General features: G+C 43.6%; 1 protein-coding gene across 1 annotated transcript in view; it reads right to left on the reverse strand.

Annotated features, from left to right (window-relative positions):
* The window catches only part of LOC309504427 (sialidase-3-like), a gene marked incomplete at its 3' end in the record, with an annotated part of 31,162 nt that extends 15,912 nt beyond the window's left edge, over nt 1–15,250 (reverse strand). Inside the window, exon 1 of the mRNA XM_082177526.1 lies at nt 15,118–15,250. The remainder of the gene's footprint in view (nt 1–15,117) is intronic.
* Nucleotides 15,251–15,866: the final 616 nt, after the last annotated feature.

Below are 15,866 nucleotides of genomic sequence, written 5' to 3' on the forward strand. Positions count from 1 at the left end.
CAGTCGGGTTGGTTTCAACCGGCACGGCAGGTGCGTCAGCTTCACTGACGGGCTGGTGGGAGACTGTGTACACTGTGAGGTGTTGATCCTCTGTCAGCTCTGTTCTGCACACACGGTGTTTGGCTACCGACATGACAGATGTGATGGCAATGAATTGGAAGGGTGCTGTGAACAATGTATTGTCAGTATGTCCCTCAGGTATCAGTGCAGGTGGAATGGGCCCTATTACGGGTAGTATCAGTTCAAAGTCATGAAAGTCATTACTGACTAGCCATCCCAGTCGGTAGGCTTTGGGGATGTTGATGTCAGCTGCTGTGCAGTTGTTGAACAGAATGTAGACTACCCGAGATGACACTTCAGTGAGGGGTGTGGCTTCGAGGGTGAGTCCGAGTTCTACACATTCAGGTGAAGGTTGGAAGAAAGCCAGCGTGTGGTTTAGGGTTTGGCCCTGTCGCAGGTTGAGGCGCACGGCGACGCCTTTCGTGTAAGCAGGTACGACGGTTCCTTGTTCGTTGATGAGGGTGCAGACTTCAAGGATGGTCTGACCTGACAGTAGATTGTCATGACTGATGGGAACAGGTGGCAGTGAAATCAATGGAGCCCATACAACCTCATTAAACATGTCCACATGAGCCTTGAGGCGAATCAAGATGTCTGCTCCAATGTAGACGTCGTGAGCTGGGTCTTCCAGGATCAGGAAGTAATGGGTCAAGTGCCGGTGATTCCATGTCAAGTTCAAGGCACAGATCCCTTTGGCAGATGTCAATGAGGTTGGTTCTGGGTTCAAAGGGAAACGGGTGCGTTTACAGGTGTAGGACAGGTCTGGAGTCTGTTCAAGAATTGCATTGAATAGTGACAAGCTTATAGCTGAGTTGTCTGCCCATAGTGCCAGGATAATGTCTGTTGCGGTTACGTCCTGCAGCTGCAGGGGAGTTTTTACCTGGGGGCAGTAATTATCGGAGTCTGGCGTTGTTCTGAACGTGCAGAGTAGCGAACTTGAACCCTGAACAGCTGTGGGGATTTCATCCTCATGTTTGGCTGAGGGCATTTCCACGATCCTTGTGGCTTGGCATTCTGGCTCAATGGATTTGTGCGGCTGGAGGGGGAGGGGTTCGCGCACCTGAGCCCAAATTTGTAGATGCTTGAAGTCCAACAAGGGTTCAAAACGGTCTAGCAGGTCCTTGCCTATGAGAAATTGATAAGTGTTCATAGGGGAAATATACACAGGGTGGACTACGCTCATAGGGCCGATTGCCAGGTGAATGGGAGCTAAGTTCTTTAGCTGGATGTCGTTCTGGCTGTATGACTGCACGTTCAGCTCACAAGTGTGGAATTTAAGAGTTCGGTTTTGTCTTTGCGCTTCACACTTGAGTTTTTGAAATAGTTGAGCAGAAATTAGCGTTAGGTCAGAACCTGTGTCCACCAGGGCTTCGAGCTGCATTTCCTTTTCTAAGGTGATGGCTAAGTACAGTTTTCGTGCCACTCCTCTCTCAATGAGGTTGCCCAGGAGTTGTGGCATGGGCTCTTGTGTGCTGATTGACAAGCAGTGGGGGTAAGTCTCTAGTGTCTCGTTGTTGGTGCAGATTACTAGGACAGCGCTGTCTGGCATTTTGTTGTGAGAGCTGCTGCAGTCTTGTGCAGGAAGTGTTGTTGTCAGCTGGAGGGAGTGAGTTGAGCTGTCATTTGGTGATGCAGCAGCGAGTTCGATAGTCTTTGGTTTGACAGCAGTGTTTTGCGGGGCTGTCAGTTTGAGGGAGTGAGTGGAGCTGTCATTTTGTGATGTGACAGCGAGTTCAGCAGTCTGAGGTTTAACAATAGTTTCAGGTGGGTTGTCAGCGTGAGGAGCATTGGTTTCAGGCCTGTGGGCTAGTCATGCGGTGTCTGGTTTATCTTTGTCTTCCTTGTGAGGTTTCTTTTGGACAAGATTTCTCAGTGCTCTTATGAGTTCTGCTTCTTCGGGCGTGGCTGCACTGTTTCTGTCGGGTGTGGGCTCCATTTTGACTTTACCGTCGTCATGTCGAGATGGGTCCCTTGGCCGTTTATCTGGGCTTGTGGTTCGGGGAGATCGGGGTCGGCCCCTTCTGGGGTTGCGGTCGGCTTCCCAGCTGCCTCCGCCTTTTTGGTTGTGGGGGAAGCGATGCCGGTCCCAGGATCCACCGAAACGATCATTTTGCGGCCTTGGGCGGACACCCCCCCGGTTTCGCTGTCCTCTGCCGGCTTGGAACGGTCGGGACTGTTTGTTGCCGGGTTCGTAGTTGGCGGGCTGTGCACCCTCCAGGGCAAGTTCTGGACCGGGCGCAGCGACGGCACACACTGTGGGGTATTTTACAGGTTTTTCAGACACAGTCTTTTGTTTTACGTACGCTTTGTGGGCCAGGTCACGTAACTGTTGAATTGACAGGGTCCGTGGACAGACTAGAACGCCCAGGTGCGCACTTTGACTTGGGTGGAGATTCCGCAGAAAAAGCGTTTTGAAACTCACGTCCTCTTCCATGTGTGCCTCATTCCTCGGTCCGAAGTAGGCGAGCCGCAGACGTTCGTAGTAGGCTTGCGGCGTTTCCAGACGAGCTTGTTTGAGGTCCATTGCCGCAATGATGCCTTGGTCCGAGTCTGGATCAGAGAATTCACGGATCAGGGCTTGTCGTAATTGTGGATAGTTCGTTTTAACGGATTCTGGCTGGCGATCCAGGAAACTTCTCACGATGCGCCCAGAAGTGGTCCGAAGGAGATATAACTTGTCCCAAGTCGTGACATTGTCCACAGTTTGCAAGTGAAATTCAATATCGGTTAAATAAGAGTGCACGTCGTTGCCACCTGCTGGATTTGGGTTGAATGTAGGGATGTTTCTTGCCAGCTTGTCCAGTTCTTTAGAGGCTGTGCGGTGACTGGTGGCTCGTCTTTCCGGGACGGGGCCAGCAGGTGAGATAGTGTCAGGACGTGGGCTTTCCTCTTCTTCTTTAGCTTTAATAGTTTGGCTGTGAAGTGCAGGTTCGCGGGTAAGGAGAGACGGGGTGGTGTGTGTCTCCCCCTCCCGCTTATCTTGTAGGTCGTACACATGTTTGAGTTCACAGTGGACCATGTCCAGCTCGCCCTTAAGCTCATGTCTTTGTTGGATGAGCTCGTCAATTTCAGCTCGGGCTTTCTGCAAAAATGTTTCACAAACTTTGACTCTAGCGTCTCTGTCCGTTAATTTTGTGCGTGCTCTTGCTAGCAGATCCTCTCCACGTAGCAGCTTGGAATTTAGGGCAGCAGTGGTCTGTTTCTCCGCCTCCACTGTCCTGTCCGTGTCCAGACGCAGGTCCTCCAGGGCCTGCTGTAATCTTTTCACTTCCTGTTGTAGTCTTTCCACTTCCTGTTGTAGTTCCGGGTGTGTTTCCTCCTCAGTTCCCAGAAGTAGCTCGTCCAGTTGTTGTTGTGCCAGCTCCTTTTGTTTGCAGGCCTCCTTTAGCTGAGTCTTTAGTCCAGCGGTGTCCTTTTCCAGCTTGGCTTTGTCCTTTTCCAGCTGGGCTTTGTCCTTTTCCAGCTTGGCTTTGTCCTTTTCCAGCTGGGCTTTGTCCTCCTCCAGCAGACGTGCCTGGGACACCAGGTAGTGAGAGAGACTCCCGATGAGGCGACTCCATTCTTTTGAACTGTAGGCCTGCGTGGGGTCCTGGGACATGATCTGGTCCACGTTGTTGTCCAGTTCCTGTTGGGTCAGGAGTTTTGGGTCACCGAAGTCTTTGGATAGACAGCCCGTAGTCATGGCGGACAACCACGCTTCCAGGCTACTCCAGTGAGCCGCAGGGCTGGATGAGCGCGACATGTTGACTCACTGTAGGCGAGAGAAAACACAACACACACACACACAAGAAGGGCCAATGCAATCGTGTCGTGAAGCTAATAAACTATAGGACGGTATGCCGTCTATAGAACTTTGGGCTAACTGACTTTAGACAGTTAGGCGGGTCAGCATAGGACCCGGAATAGAGACTGTTCAGTTGTCCCTCTATTACTTAGCTTTTTGGGGTCTCGTTGGTGCACTGAAAAACAAGTTACCACAGAACATGCAAGGCCCGAGTAGGCGAGGATTTAAAGGGGAGGAAGAAACAGAAATTGAACACAAAAACAAAAACAAAAATATCAGTGATTTGATCTGAGCTGTAATTTGGACACTAATAGCACAAAGGATGTGCCTTGGGGGAGATATTTAAGATTATGTGGCTTATAGTGGGAGGCAGAGTTTTTTTTTTTTTTTAAATGATTTAGTCTTACCTGAAATGGACGGAGGTCGCCCCGGCCGGCCCTCCCCGAGCGCGGTCAACCTTCCTGGCGCCCCGAACACCTGGCCGCCGTGACCTTGGATTCTCCGTTACTCTGCTCACGGACACGACCCCTCAAACAGGGTGACTTTTAACACAATCCTAGTAGTTCCGGAGATATCAACCAACCAAACGCAATGCAAAGGTGGGTGCGTCACAGAACGATGGCAGGGTCTGCCTAGTGTTTGCGCAGCGGTCCCAACAATTGACTCTTGCGTCGGTTTTTATGGCTGACACTCCGAAGCACCGGATTGCTGAGGTCACGCACTGCGTGCCGCCGCCCGTGGCAGAGGTAAGAGAAACTCAAGGGTCACCGCACGGTCAGTGTCGGAAACGTCAGTCGGGAGACTCACCCACAGAGGTCGAACCGGGACTTTCCTAGTCCACTGCAAGTGCTGAGATTCTTGCCTTTAAGAGCCACAACATGGAGTGAAACAAGGGACTTTAAAGTGAATTAAGATTTCTTGCTTGCACCAAATGGGTTATGTGGTAAAATAACAAAATAAAACTCCGCAGAGGAAGAAAACACAAAACAAAGTAAAATTAAACCAACCTTGAAGCGGAAAAACCGAATTAAAGGGGTGTATGGTCTTGTCAGTTAAAGGTGAAACAGAAGAAGGTTAGCGGTTTCTCGATGTAGGTGGAAACAGGAGAAGCGGTGCGGTAGACCACTGTAGTGGTTTAATAGAGCCTCTAGGGGGCGCTCTTCCTCTCGTCGGTTCGCCTTAACTGTTGGACACACTTAAACTTTTAATTCAAAATTGGCTTAAAATCAAATCCAAATAATCCTGGGGTACCTTAACAGAGAATTCGAATGGTTATTTATAACAATCAAACAACACTTAAGTTATTTTGTAATGATTACAAACTAATCATTCGAAATCAGCATCTATGGAATGAAATTCAACAGAGTAAATTTGTAGAAAGCTGACTTGGACAGGGAGCTTCCACTAGGGGGCTCTGTCTTTCTCAGGGGTATGATGATTGGGAATAAAAAAAAATTTTTTTTTCTTTTTTAGAAATGGAAGGATTTCAACAACAAAATAAAATAATCACTATAACATTGAAGTTGTTATTAAATGATTATTTAAAAATGGGAATAAACCCAAACAGAATCATCAATCTAGATTTAGAAGTGGAAAACACAGCAGGGTATAGTGACCCTGAGGAGAAGAGGGATAGTTGACCTGGAGGGGTGTGGCCACGTGGGGCACTGTCCTCTTCCGGGTGAACTATCAGTGCTTTTGGATTGAGACACCCTATAATTTCCGGTTTCCTTTCTGGGAATTTAAATTCACAATAAACTGTCTCAGTCCAAAATACAAGGGTTGTTTTAAACGAACTTAGCGAGCTGTAAATACAAATATGTATTTAAACAGCGTCTTAGATACTTACGACCGCGAATTTATTTATTTATTTTTTATCACCAAAAATCAAGGCGGAAGGAAATGGCCGACGGGTGTTTACCCCGTCGTCGACCACGCGGTGGCAGTGTTGCGCTTACGCGGAACAAAGACACGAGGTGGTAAATTTAAAACATGAGAACAATACACGCCTGTAAGATTGACTTCAGCAATCGCAATTTCACGCGTGCAGGCCTTTTACAAACACAAAAATCACACTGCAAATAAATTCTTTAAAAAGGTCACGCAGACCTTTTGCAAACACAAAAATCACACTGCAAATAAATTCTTGAGAGATCACGGCGGATCTTTTGTTTCTGTTCTGTGCAGAACTATAACGCGGGTTTCTTGCTGGTTAGCAAAGCCAGTGGTTTAACCCGTAAGTGTCGTTGCTAGCGACATACAATAGAATATATTCTTTCTGACCGGAGTAGCTTACTTTGCTCTCGGGGTTTACAGAAATACCGGTAACAATGCCTGATGGACTCCTTTGTTCCAACACAGGTATTAAAACAGAATTACATGTACGGTCAAGCAAAAGAGATGTTTATTTTCCTCTAATTTTGGACTCGCAACACTACTGTAAACTTAACTGCAGTTTTTCTCCACGACCAGACTTAACTGGTGGGTTATGGCTTTTTGCCCTTTGATCAGTTTTTCGAGTCGACTTATTCAGTAATTCAATACTTGTTTAGTAACGTTACAAGATTCAAACGCGCACAAAAACGTTAAACTTTCAAAAATCACACATGAATATCAAATTGCACAATTTGTATCAAAACTGAGTATGAGAGTGCCCGCATTCAAAAAACCAATATTTATGTAACAACAATGACTTTGTGTTGGGGAATTAATTAGCTCAAATTAGCGGTAATATTCATCAATGTGAATATGCATCTGTTGCTTCCATAAATTAATTTATTCAAATTAGGGAATAGGTCAAAATCTCGGCTTGTATCAGCGATTACACAATTACTTGTAATAATCACTGATAGAGACGGGTAGCATTTACTCAATTTGGGGAATTTGAGGTAGAAGTTGAAGAAGGTTCATTTACCATGCAGACTGGCCGTCCAGCGGACAGAATGTATAATTTATGAACAGAAATCAGGCGTCTTTAACACTGATAGATAACACTTTCTTGTGGCCACAAAGAAGATAATTATCTCCGTGTTTTAGACAATTTTTAGGTTTCTTTTAAGAATAAAACCAATCGTAGAGCTTATAAGGTAAAATCTGCACTCGTCAGGGACTCAGAATTTGAAACAAAACAGGCAAACTTAATTCAAATGATTTAACAAAGTTTATTTAAACAAGCTAGCGATTACACAATTATTTTAAATCACGCAGGAGTAAAAATGCATAAACAAAACAGGCAATATAACGATCGTAATACAGAAATACAACAAAATAAAAAGGTTTTAGAGAGAGATTTGGGAGAGAGAGAGAGAGAGAGAGAGAGAGGAACTCAGCGAGAGGAAACTAATAGTTGAGATACGAATGATTTTAGGTGTGTGTGTGAGATGTGGAGATGGTAGCGTTTGTAAGGTGGGTGTGTCGCTCCGTGAGCACGTGGTAGTGTGTTTGTCTCGGCACACGTGGGTGAGAGTATATGTGTGTGTGTGTATGTGTATGTTTGTGTGTGTGAAAGAGAATTTAGAGAGAGGGATAGAAACAGTTTAGTCATTCACCACAAAACCCCAACGTTTCTCAGTAATATTTAGACAACTTTAAACAGCATTTCCTTCAGATTGCAAATTTAAAAGATCTACGTTACTCTGTTTGAAAGATCGGCCTTCCTTGGGTGCGTTCGTCTGTGTTGGATAAAGACACCTGGATCACGTGGTCACAGCGTTCTGGTTGCTATGGCGACTTGGAGCGAGCGAAGACTCAGCAAAGATTATCTTTAGCCTTAAGTTGGTTTTGTGGGTTGGTTTCAGAAGACTATACTATAGTAGTTCTAAGAAAAGACTTGGAAATAAAAGGAAAATAAAAGCGAGCGGAGCTTCCTTGAGGGAAGGAGGCGTGTCGTCTTTCTCTCTGGCGGACTGCAATGAGAGGAAAGGGGCGCGCAATTTTAAAGGGCTAAACTCACGCCTCCCTCACGTACGTGGGCCAATCGTCTTTAACAACGTATGGGCCCACCTCCTGACGTTTTGAGGTCTATGCGCCTCCTTTCCGCGGGGCTTTGAAACGATGAATTCGTCCATAACTTAATAACACTGGTATTTAATAAAACAATGCATTCTCTGATATTTTGTGTTAAAGATTCAGCATCGTTGGGGTTCGTGGAACACGGCAATACCGCGAATGACAGTTCTAATATCTAAAATCAAGGAGGTACATCATTTCAGGCCAACAAACTACATAGGCATAATATTTGGGACAGGGGATCATACACATCAAGAAAATACATTTAAAATGTTTTATACAAGGATTTTGGATCACACGTGGTGGTGCCTGAGTGTGTTTCTGTGTGTGTGTATGTGAGTGCGTCTTGAAAGTTCATACCCGTCCGCTGAACTCTTGTCCCCGTCGCTGCGGGTGAGGCTTATGTGTGTGCGTGCGTTTGGCTCTTTGGATTGATGTATTAGGCACAGACCACATGTTCTGGGCATCTGGTCTCTACAACACTGTTTTATTGTTGTGAAGAGTTAATTAGTGTCTATGTGTAAATCAGTGTCCGAGAGACTCCCTGGGGGGGGTGCTTTCGGGATCGCTCTCATTGGTCAGCGTTAGGCTCTCCCGGCCATAAACAGACGGTCTCTGTTGGTTTAGACGTAAGAGATCATGTAGAGTGAGAGATAGTCAATGATTTACACCATTTTTCGGCGCCGTTTGGGCTGCACGTCTTGCGCAGAGCAATCTCAAAACAGCAGAGGTGTCGTAAATGAGAGTGCTTTGGAATGTGAGAATAGCTTGAGTCAGAGCGAGACAGGGGTTTTGTAGATTTAGACTGCATTAATTAATTTGATTTAATCACCCTGCAACTGGTGATCTGCTCTCCGTTACATTATGATGAAATCTGAGAGCTGGATCACTTCTCCATAGGCTTCTTTGGGATTGAAACTTGCCCGCCCAGAAAACGTCTTAAAGACATCGTTAATATAGTCCAAGTGACTACAGTGGCTCAACCTAAAGTTTATCAAGTGACGAGAATACTTTTTGTGCACAAAAAAAAAAAAAAAAAAAAAAAGAGACTTTATTCCACTATTCATTTTCTTCTGCTTGGGCCTGAGTGAGTTCACGTATACCCCTTTTCCACCAAGGCAGTGCTGGTGCCGGTTCGGAGCCGTTGCCTACTCGCGAACCAGTTCTTTGTGTTTCGACAGCCAAAGAACCGGTTCTCGGCCAGGAAAATTGGTTCCAAAGCGGCACCAACTCTTTGCTGGACTAGAACCGTTCTTTTACCACGTCATGCTTACGTCGGGGGCTGGGGGTGGGGTTATTGTGACCAACAACTCGACGGGAAAGGTTGTGACCGCCATTGCTAAAAACACAGCGCTAGCTAGTAGAAAGAATGATTGAAGAAAGATAGATTCTAAAGCAAAACAGTGGTCGGTGGAGGAGACAAACTGTTTGTTTGCGGTATGGTCCTCGTATGACTAAGGCGTATGGCAACGTACACAGTGATGTTACGACGTCGTTCACTGGGCTCTCAAGTCAGTGGAAAAACAAACAGGTTATGAGAAGGTTCGCAAGTTGAACCAACTTTGAACCAGCACCAGTTCCGAACCAGTTCTTTTTTTGGTGGAAAAGGGGTAATAGTGTAACAGCGCAGCGCTTCTGGGTTCTACATCACCATGTAGGCTCACTATACGCTGATTTCACGCAGCCGCCATTTTGAAATCGAAAGTGAGGCTCCGGTGGGAAGAACCCTGGAAGTAAAGATAAACAACAATGCCTTGGATTACCAACCTGAAGCTGCTGCCGCGATTTACACTATTAGATGTTAATATCCAATATAGGATATGTATATAGTTCATTCCTGCTTCTTTTTTTACATTCTGAATTATATACATAAAAAAAAAAAATTTATAAATGAATTTCACTGTAAGTATGAAAGAAATGTATGTACATTTTTAGAATTGACACAACATCATTAAACACAACAATACGCCATCGCATTCACGACTCTCCTGTGATTAAAGGCGACACTTCCGGTTTTCTTACCACCGGAGCCTCGCTTTCGATTTCAAAATAACGGCTGCGTGAAATCAGCGTATTGGCCGACGCTGGTCATGTGTGTGATGCGTGTGACGTACAACACAGAAGCGCTGCGCTGTTACACTACGTGAACTCACTCAGGCCCAAGCAGAAGAAAATGAATAGTGGAATAAAGTCATTATTTATTTTTAATTTTTTTGGTGCACAAAAAGTATTCTCGTCACTTGATAAACTTTAGGTTGAGCCACTGTAGTCACTTGGACTATTGTAACGATGTATTTTCTAACTTTAATGGGATGGCAGATATCGATTACATAGAAGCCTATGGAGGAGTGAGACAGCTCTCAGATTTCATCAAAAATATCTTAATTTGTGTTACGAAGATGAACGAAGGTCTTACAGGGTTGGAACAACATGAGGGTGAGTAATTAATGACAGAATTTTCATTTTTGGGTGAACTATCACTTTAAGTCAGTATTAGGCCTTAGTTCAATTGACCTACTGGTAAGCCCCTCCCCTCGAACGCAGATGTATCAATTGTACGGGGACCAGAACTCTGACATCTTTAGGTTTCAGCGCCATAGAGAAACATTGGAATTTGTCAAAATTGATCAAACACATCTTGGGCCAAGGTGACAATTATGACATTTATAGAATACTTATATTCGAATATTTTAGAATACTTATACTTTTAAGTATATCTCGATCAAAATATAGGGACAAGTAGGCTAAATAAACTAAGACCTCTCTGTCAGTACAAGTAAAGTATACCTAAGTGCAATTTTAAGTATATTTCTGAGGAGTATAAAAAGTAGACTGAAAGTACTTTCTTGTTTTTAGTTTAAAAGAAGTATAATAGCACACTTGAAAAAAACATATTTTTCTTAAGGGGCTATATCTTTTCTAACTGTTCCGACTTGCAGTTTTCCTAAAAAACAATAACCAAAACTTGGACAAACTCCGGTAACACTTTAGAATACTGTATCTTACTTACTGCATAACTAATAAGGAATTATTGAAGAACTAGTAGGTAATTCTTCATTAACTACTTCTTCACTACTATTGACTACTAATGAAGATGTGTTAACTAATCAGTATGTAATATAATGTTATGATTGTGTTAAGTAACAGTTAGTTAATCAATAACTAATGAATTATGTCATACCTCCTGAAGAACTACTACTAATTATCTATTAATTAAGGTTCAAGAAAAATAACTATGAAGTAACTACTAATGAACAGTCATACACAGTAGTCACTACAATAATCCAGGTTTTTTTTTTAGCAGTGGAGTGGTGGATGAAGTACACAAATCAAGTGCTTGAGTAAAAGTACAGATACCCCAATAAAATATTACTCCATTAAAATTATAATTAGGCCATTTTCAAAATTACCTTAGTAAAAGTACAAAGGTAAAAAAAAAAAAAAAAGTACTTAAAAAGTAAAAATCATATGATTATACTTAGTTCTTATACATTTTAAACTTCTTTTGCACCATTCAAGTTCTGGTAATATCACGGTAGCCTACATTTTACAGTGATTTGGTGATGCAAGAGCGTGGGCATTTGCATACTCTTCTGGAGGGTTCTCAGCGCCGCGCCGATTTGGTGCAACACGAGCCCAGCTCCAGCAAGAGATCCAGCACCACTACAGTGAACACGAGCCCAGCTCCAGCAAGAGATCCAGCCCCACCGTGAACACGAGCCCAGCTCCAGCAAGAGATCCAGCACCACTACAGTGAACACGAGCCCAGCTCCAGCAAGAGATCCAGCCCCACCGTGAACACGAGCCCAGCTCCAGCAAGAGATCCAGCACCACTACAGTGAACACGAGCCCAGCTCCAGCAAGAGATCCAGCCCCACCGTGAACACGAGCCCAGCTCCAGCAAGAGATCCAGCCCCACCGTGAACACGAGCCCAGCTCCAGCAAGAGATCCAGCCCCACCGTGAACACGAGCCCAGCTCCAGCAAGAGATCCAGCACCACTACAGTGAACACGAGCCCAGCTCCAGCAAGAGATCCAGCCCCACCGTGAACACGAGCCCAGCTCCAGCAAGAGATCCAGCACCACTACAGTGAACACGAGCCCAGCTCCAGCAAGAGATCCAGCCCCACCGTGAACACGAGCCCAGCTCCAGCAAGAGATCCAGCACCACTACAGTGAACACGAGCCCAGCTCCAGCAAGAGATCCAGCCCCACTACAGTGAACACGAGCCCAGCTCCAGCAAGAGATCCAGCACCACTACAGTGAACACGAGCCCAGCTCCAGCAAGAGATCCAGCACCACTACAGTGAACACGAGCCCAGCTCCAGCAAGAGATCCAGCCCCACCGTGAACACGAGCCCAGCTCTAGCAAGAGATCCAGCACAACTACAGTGAACACGAGCCCAGCTCCAGCAAGAGATCCAGCACCACTACAGTGAACACGAGCCCAGCTCCAGCAAGAGATCCAGCCCCACCGTGAACACGAGCCCAGCTCTAGCAAGAGATCCAGCACCACTACAGTGAACACGAGCCCAGCTCCAGCAAGAGATCCAGCACCACTACCGTGGAAACGAGACCAGCTGATAACTTGAATTGCTTTTAAAGGTTTAACTTTTGATTTTAAAATGTTTGTTAAACGAGTTTAAATGTAGGCTGTAGGCTATTGTACATGTTAAAATGAAATATCATCTGAAATAAAGGAAGATATCATGTAGCCTAAACGAGTCATTGTTGTGTATTTTACAAAGGTTTAGATGATAACGTTAATAGTGTTTTTAATAGTTAATAGTGTTTTACAGTAAGTTTTATTTGAGTCAGAAGTATATGGTAATTCTTTATTACTAATGGGTTCCCTATATTTTCACTTTAGATTACTGTTTCAGGTTCTACGTAATTTCTGAAGAATTATCTAATAATTCTTTATTAATTACTAATAAGTTCCCTATATTTTCACTTTAGAATACTGTTTCAGGTTATAAGTAATTCCTGAAGAATTATCTAATAATTCTTTATTAATTACTAATAAGTTCCCTATATTTTCAGTTCCCCTCAGTCATTGCCTCAAATACATGAATTTACTCAATGGCATTCTATGCTGAGGAATACACACACACACAGTACTGTATATAAAATATAAAAACTAATCTGAGGTTAGTTTTGTATGACTGTTCATTAGTTACTTAGAAGTTAACCTTAATTAGTAGATAATTAGTGGTAGTTCTTCAGGAGGTATGACATAATTCATTATTAATTGATTAACTAACTGTTACTTAAAGGAGCTGTATGTAAGAAATGTATTTCAGTTAATCATAAAATGGCCCTGATATGTCACTAGACATTAAGAAATCATGTTCATTTCAAATACTTATATCACTGACAACAGTAGTCCGGCCAGGATATTGTCATTTAAAAAGTGAAGTTGCAGCCCTCAACTGATGTTGATGTTGTCATGTTGTAATAATAATAATAATAATAATAATTTGTTACATTTATATAGCGCTTTTTCTGAGACCTCAAAGCGCTTTACAAAGAAGGGGGGAATCTCCTCAACCACCACCAATGTGCAGCATCCACTTGGATGATGCGACGGCAGCCATATTGCGCCAGAACGCCCACCACACACAGGCTTGCTGGTGGAGAGGAGACAGTGATGAAGCCAATCAGTATATGGGGATGATTAGGAGGCCATGATGGACAGAGGCCAAGGGGCAAATTTGGCCAGGATGCCGGGGTTACATCCCTACTCTTTTTCGAAGGACATCCTGGGATTTTTAATGACCACAGAGAGTCAGGACCTCGGTTTAACGTCTCATCCGAAGGACGGTGCTCATTTGGCAGTATAGTGTCCCCATCACTACACTGGGGTGTTAGGACCCACACAGACCACAGGGTGAGCGCCCCCTGCTGGCCTCACTAACACCTCTTCCAGTAGCAACCTGGTTTTTCCCAGGAGGTCTCCCATCCAGGTACTAACCAGGCTCAGCCCTGCTTAGCTTCAGTGGGCAACCAGTCTTGGGCTACAGGATGATATAGCTGCTGGCCAGTGTTTTTTTTTTTTTGGCCCTGATGCTCCACCCTCCACCTCTACCAATCACGAAGTCAGTAGCGTTTCGGCATCCGGGTTGCCAGCTCTGCTCTAGTTACCACAGCTACGTATCAGCCTACATTCCTGCTGGATCCTGCAGCCTAACTGGCAACCTCGAGTCAGGGGGGAGGGGATACACCGCTCTACAGTCATTTGAAAGTGATTGCAGTACCAGTTTTGGCCACAATCTTACATACGGCTCCTTTAACACAATCATACAATTATATTACATACTGATTAGTTGACACATCTTCCTTAGTAGTTAACAGTAATGAAGAAGTAGGCTAGTTAATGAAGAATTACCTACTAGTTCTTCAATAATTCCTTATTAGTTATGCATTAAGTAAGATACAGTATTCTAAAGTGTTACCCAAACTCCAATAGACTTACATTGACGGAATGTTCAAACTTTTTAAACTCACACTGTCAAAAATTCAAATCTAAACTCCCTGAAGCCCATTAAGGTGATGATACACAGGGCAACTTTTAGAGCAATGTTGCAGAGCGATTGTTGCTTCGGCACTTTCCCATTGAGAATGGGCAACAAATTTCTATCTGGATAATTTAGATCGGTCGTGGGCCCTGTTCTCATCTGATTCCCCGTTAATGGCAACATTGCCCAGCAATATTGCTCAAAAAGTTGCAGAGTGTATCACCTTTAGGCTCAATTAAACTTCCATTCTATATATTATTTATAAGCCATTAAGACTTATTCAAACTCTAAACTCATAAACTCAAACTCTCATAAACTCAAACTAATAAACTCATAATCTCTAAACTCATAAACTCTAAACTAATAAACTCATGCACTCTAACTCTAAACTATAGTAAACTCATAAACTGTAAATTCATAAACTCAAAATCAAACTTAAACTCATAAACTCAAACTCTAAACTATCTCTAAACAAAATCTATTTATCTATATTTTAAAATTACAAACTAAAACTTAAACTATTTCAAACTGAAAACCTTCAAACTTTAAAACTACTTCAAACTTTCAGGCTAGGCTTTTTCAAGCCAACTTAAAGGTTGTCAACAAACTTTTTATATTGTTATTATTACAGTTATTATTATCTAATTTATACTTAAATTGTTGTTTACCATAACCTATATGGGTTACTTCCATGGTTTCTGTCCTTGTTGATAATTCTCCATTAGACTATAAGAAGCAATACTCACAGAAATGATGTTTCCTGCAGCAGCAGCAAATGATTCTTACAGCAGGGTTGTGTCACCACAAACACTAGAGTCGCTTCTCAGGTCTGACCAAAACATGCTGAGCATCCTGTATTTATTATCATATATCAACCAGGGGCGGTGCTGGGACTCGAGCTACTAATTATTTAAATCTAGCCCCGAATGTTTGCCATGTAACAGGTCCCTGAGTTTATGGGAAATATGATAGGGATAAAGTAAATATTGGTTGTTCGCACACACACACACACACACACACACACACACACACACACACACGCACGCACGCACGCACGCACGGACGCACGGACGCACGCACGCACGCACACACACACACACACAACAAGTGATTTAGCCTATCCTAGAATATCTCCAGGTGTTGCACACAAGAGCAAACAATCCCACAGCAATTACAGTTTTTCTGAATTTCTAAAACACATTTCTTGAAACCATCACTCACTTTCTCAAAACCTTTAACACAAAACCATTTTATCTGTGCTCAAAATCAAACCAAACGTGACATTAGTGATATGATTTAAAACTTCAGCTTGCACATTTTACATTGTTTGAAATCTGTCATAATTGAGCATCCATTATGATCCCAGAGGCATTGAAGGGTTGCATTCATTTAAAATGTTTTTAGCAGTTTGCTTGTTCATATAATGTTTGAGTATGATGAAGGTAAGTAGATGTGACATGCTGTCCAAGATAGAGGGCTCAAGATACAACTCCAG

This window comes from Leuciscus leuciscus (genome assembly GCF_965113295.1).
Source record: "Leuciscus leuciscus genome assembly, chromosome: 8".
In the NCBI taxonomy this organism is placed as follows: domain Eukaryota; kingdom Metazoa; phylum Chordata; class Actinopteri; order Cypriniformes; family Leuciscidae; genus Leuciscus; species Leuciscus leuciscus.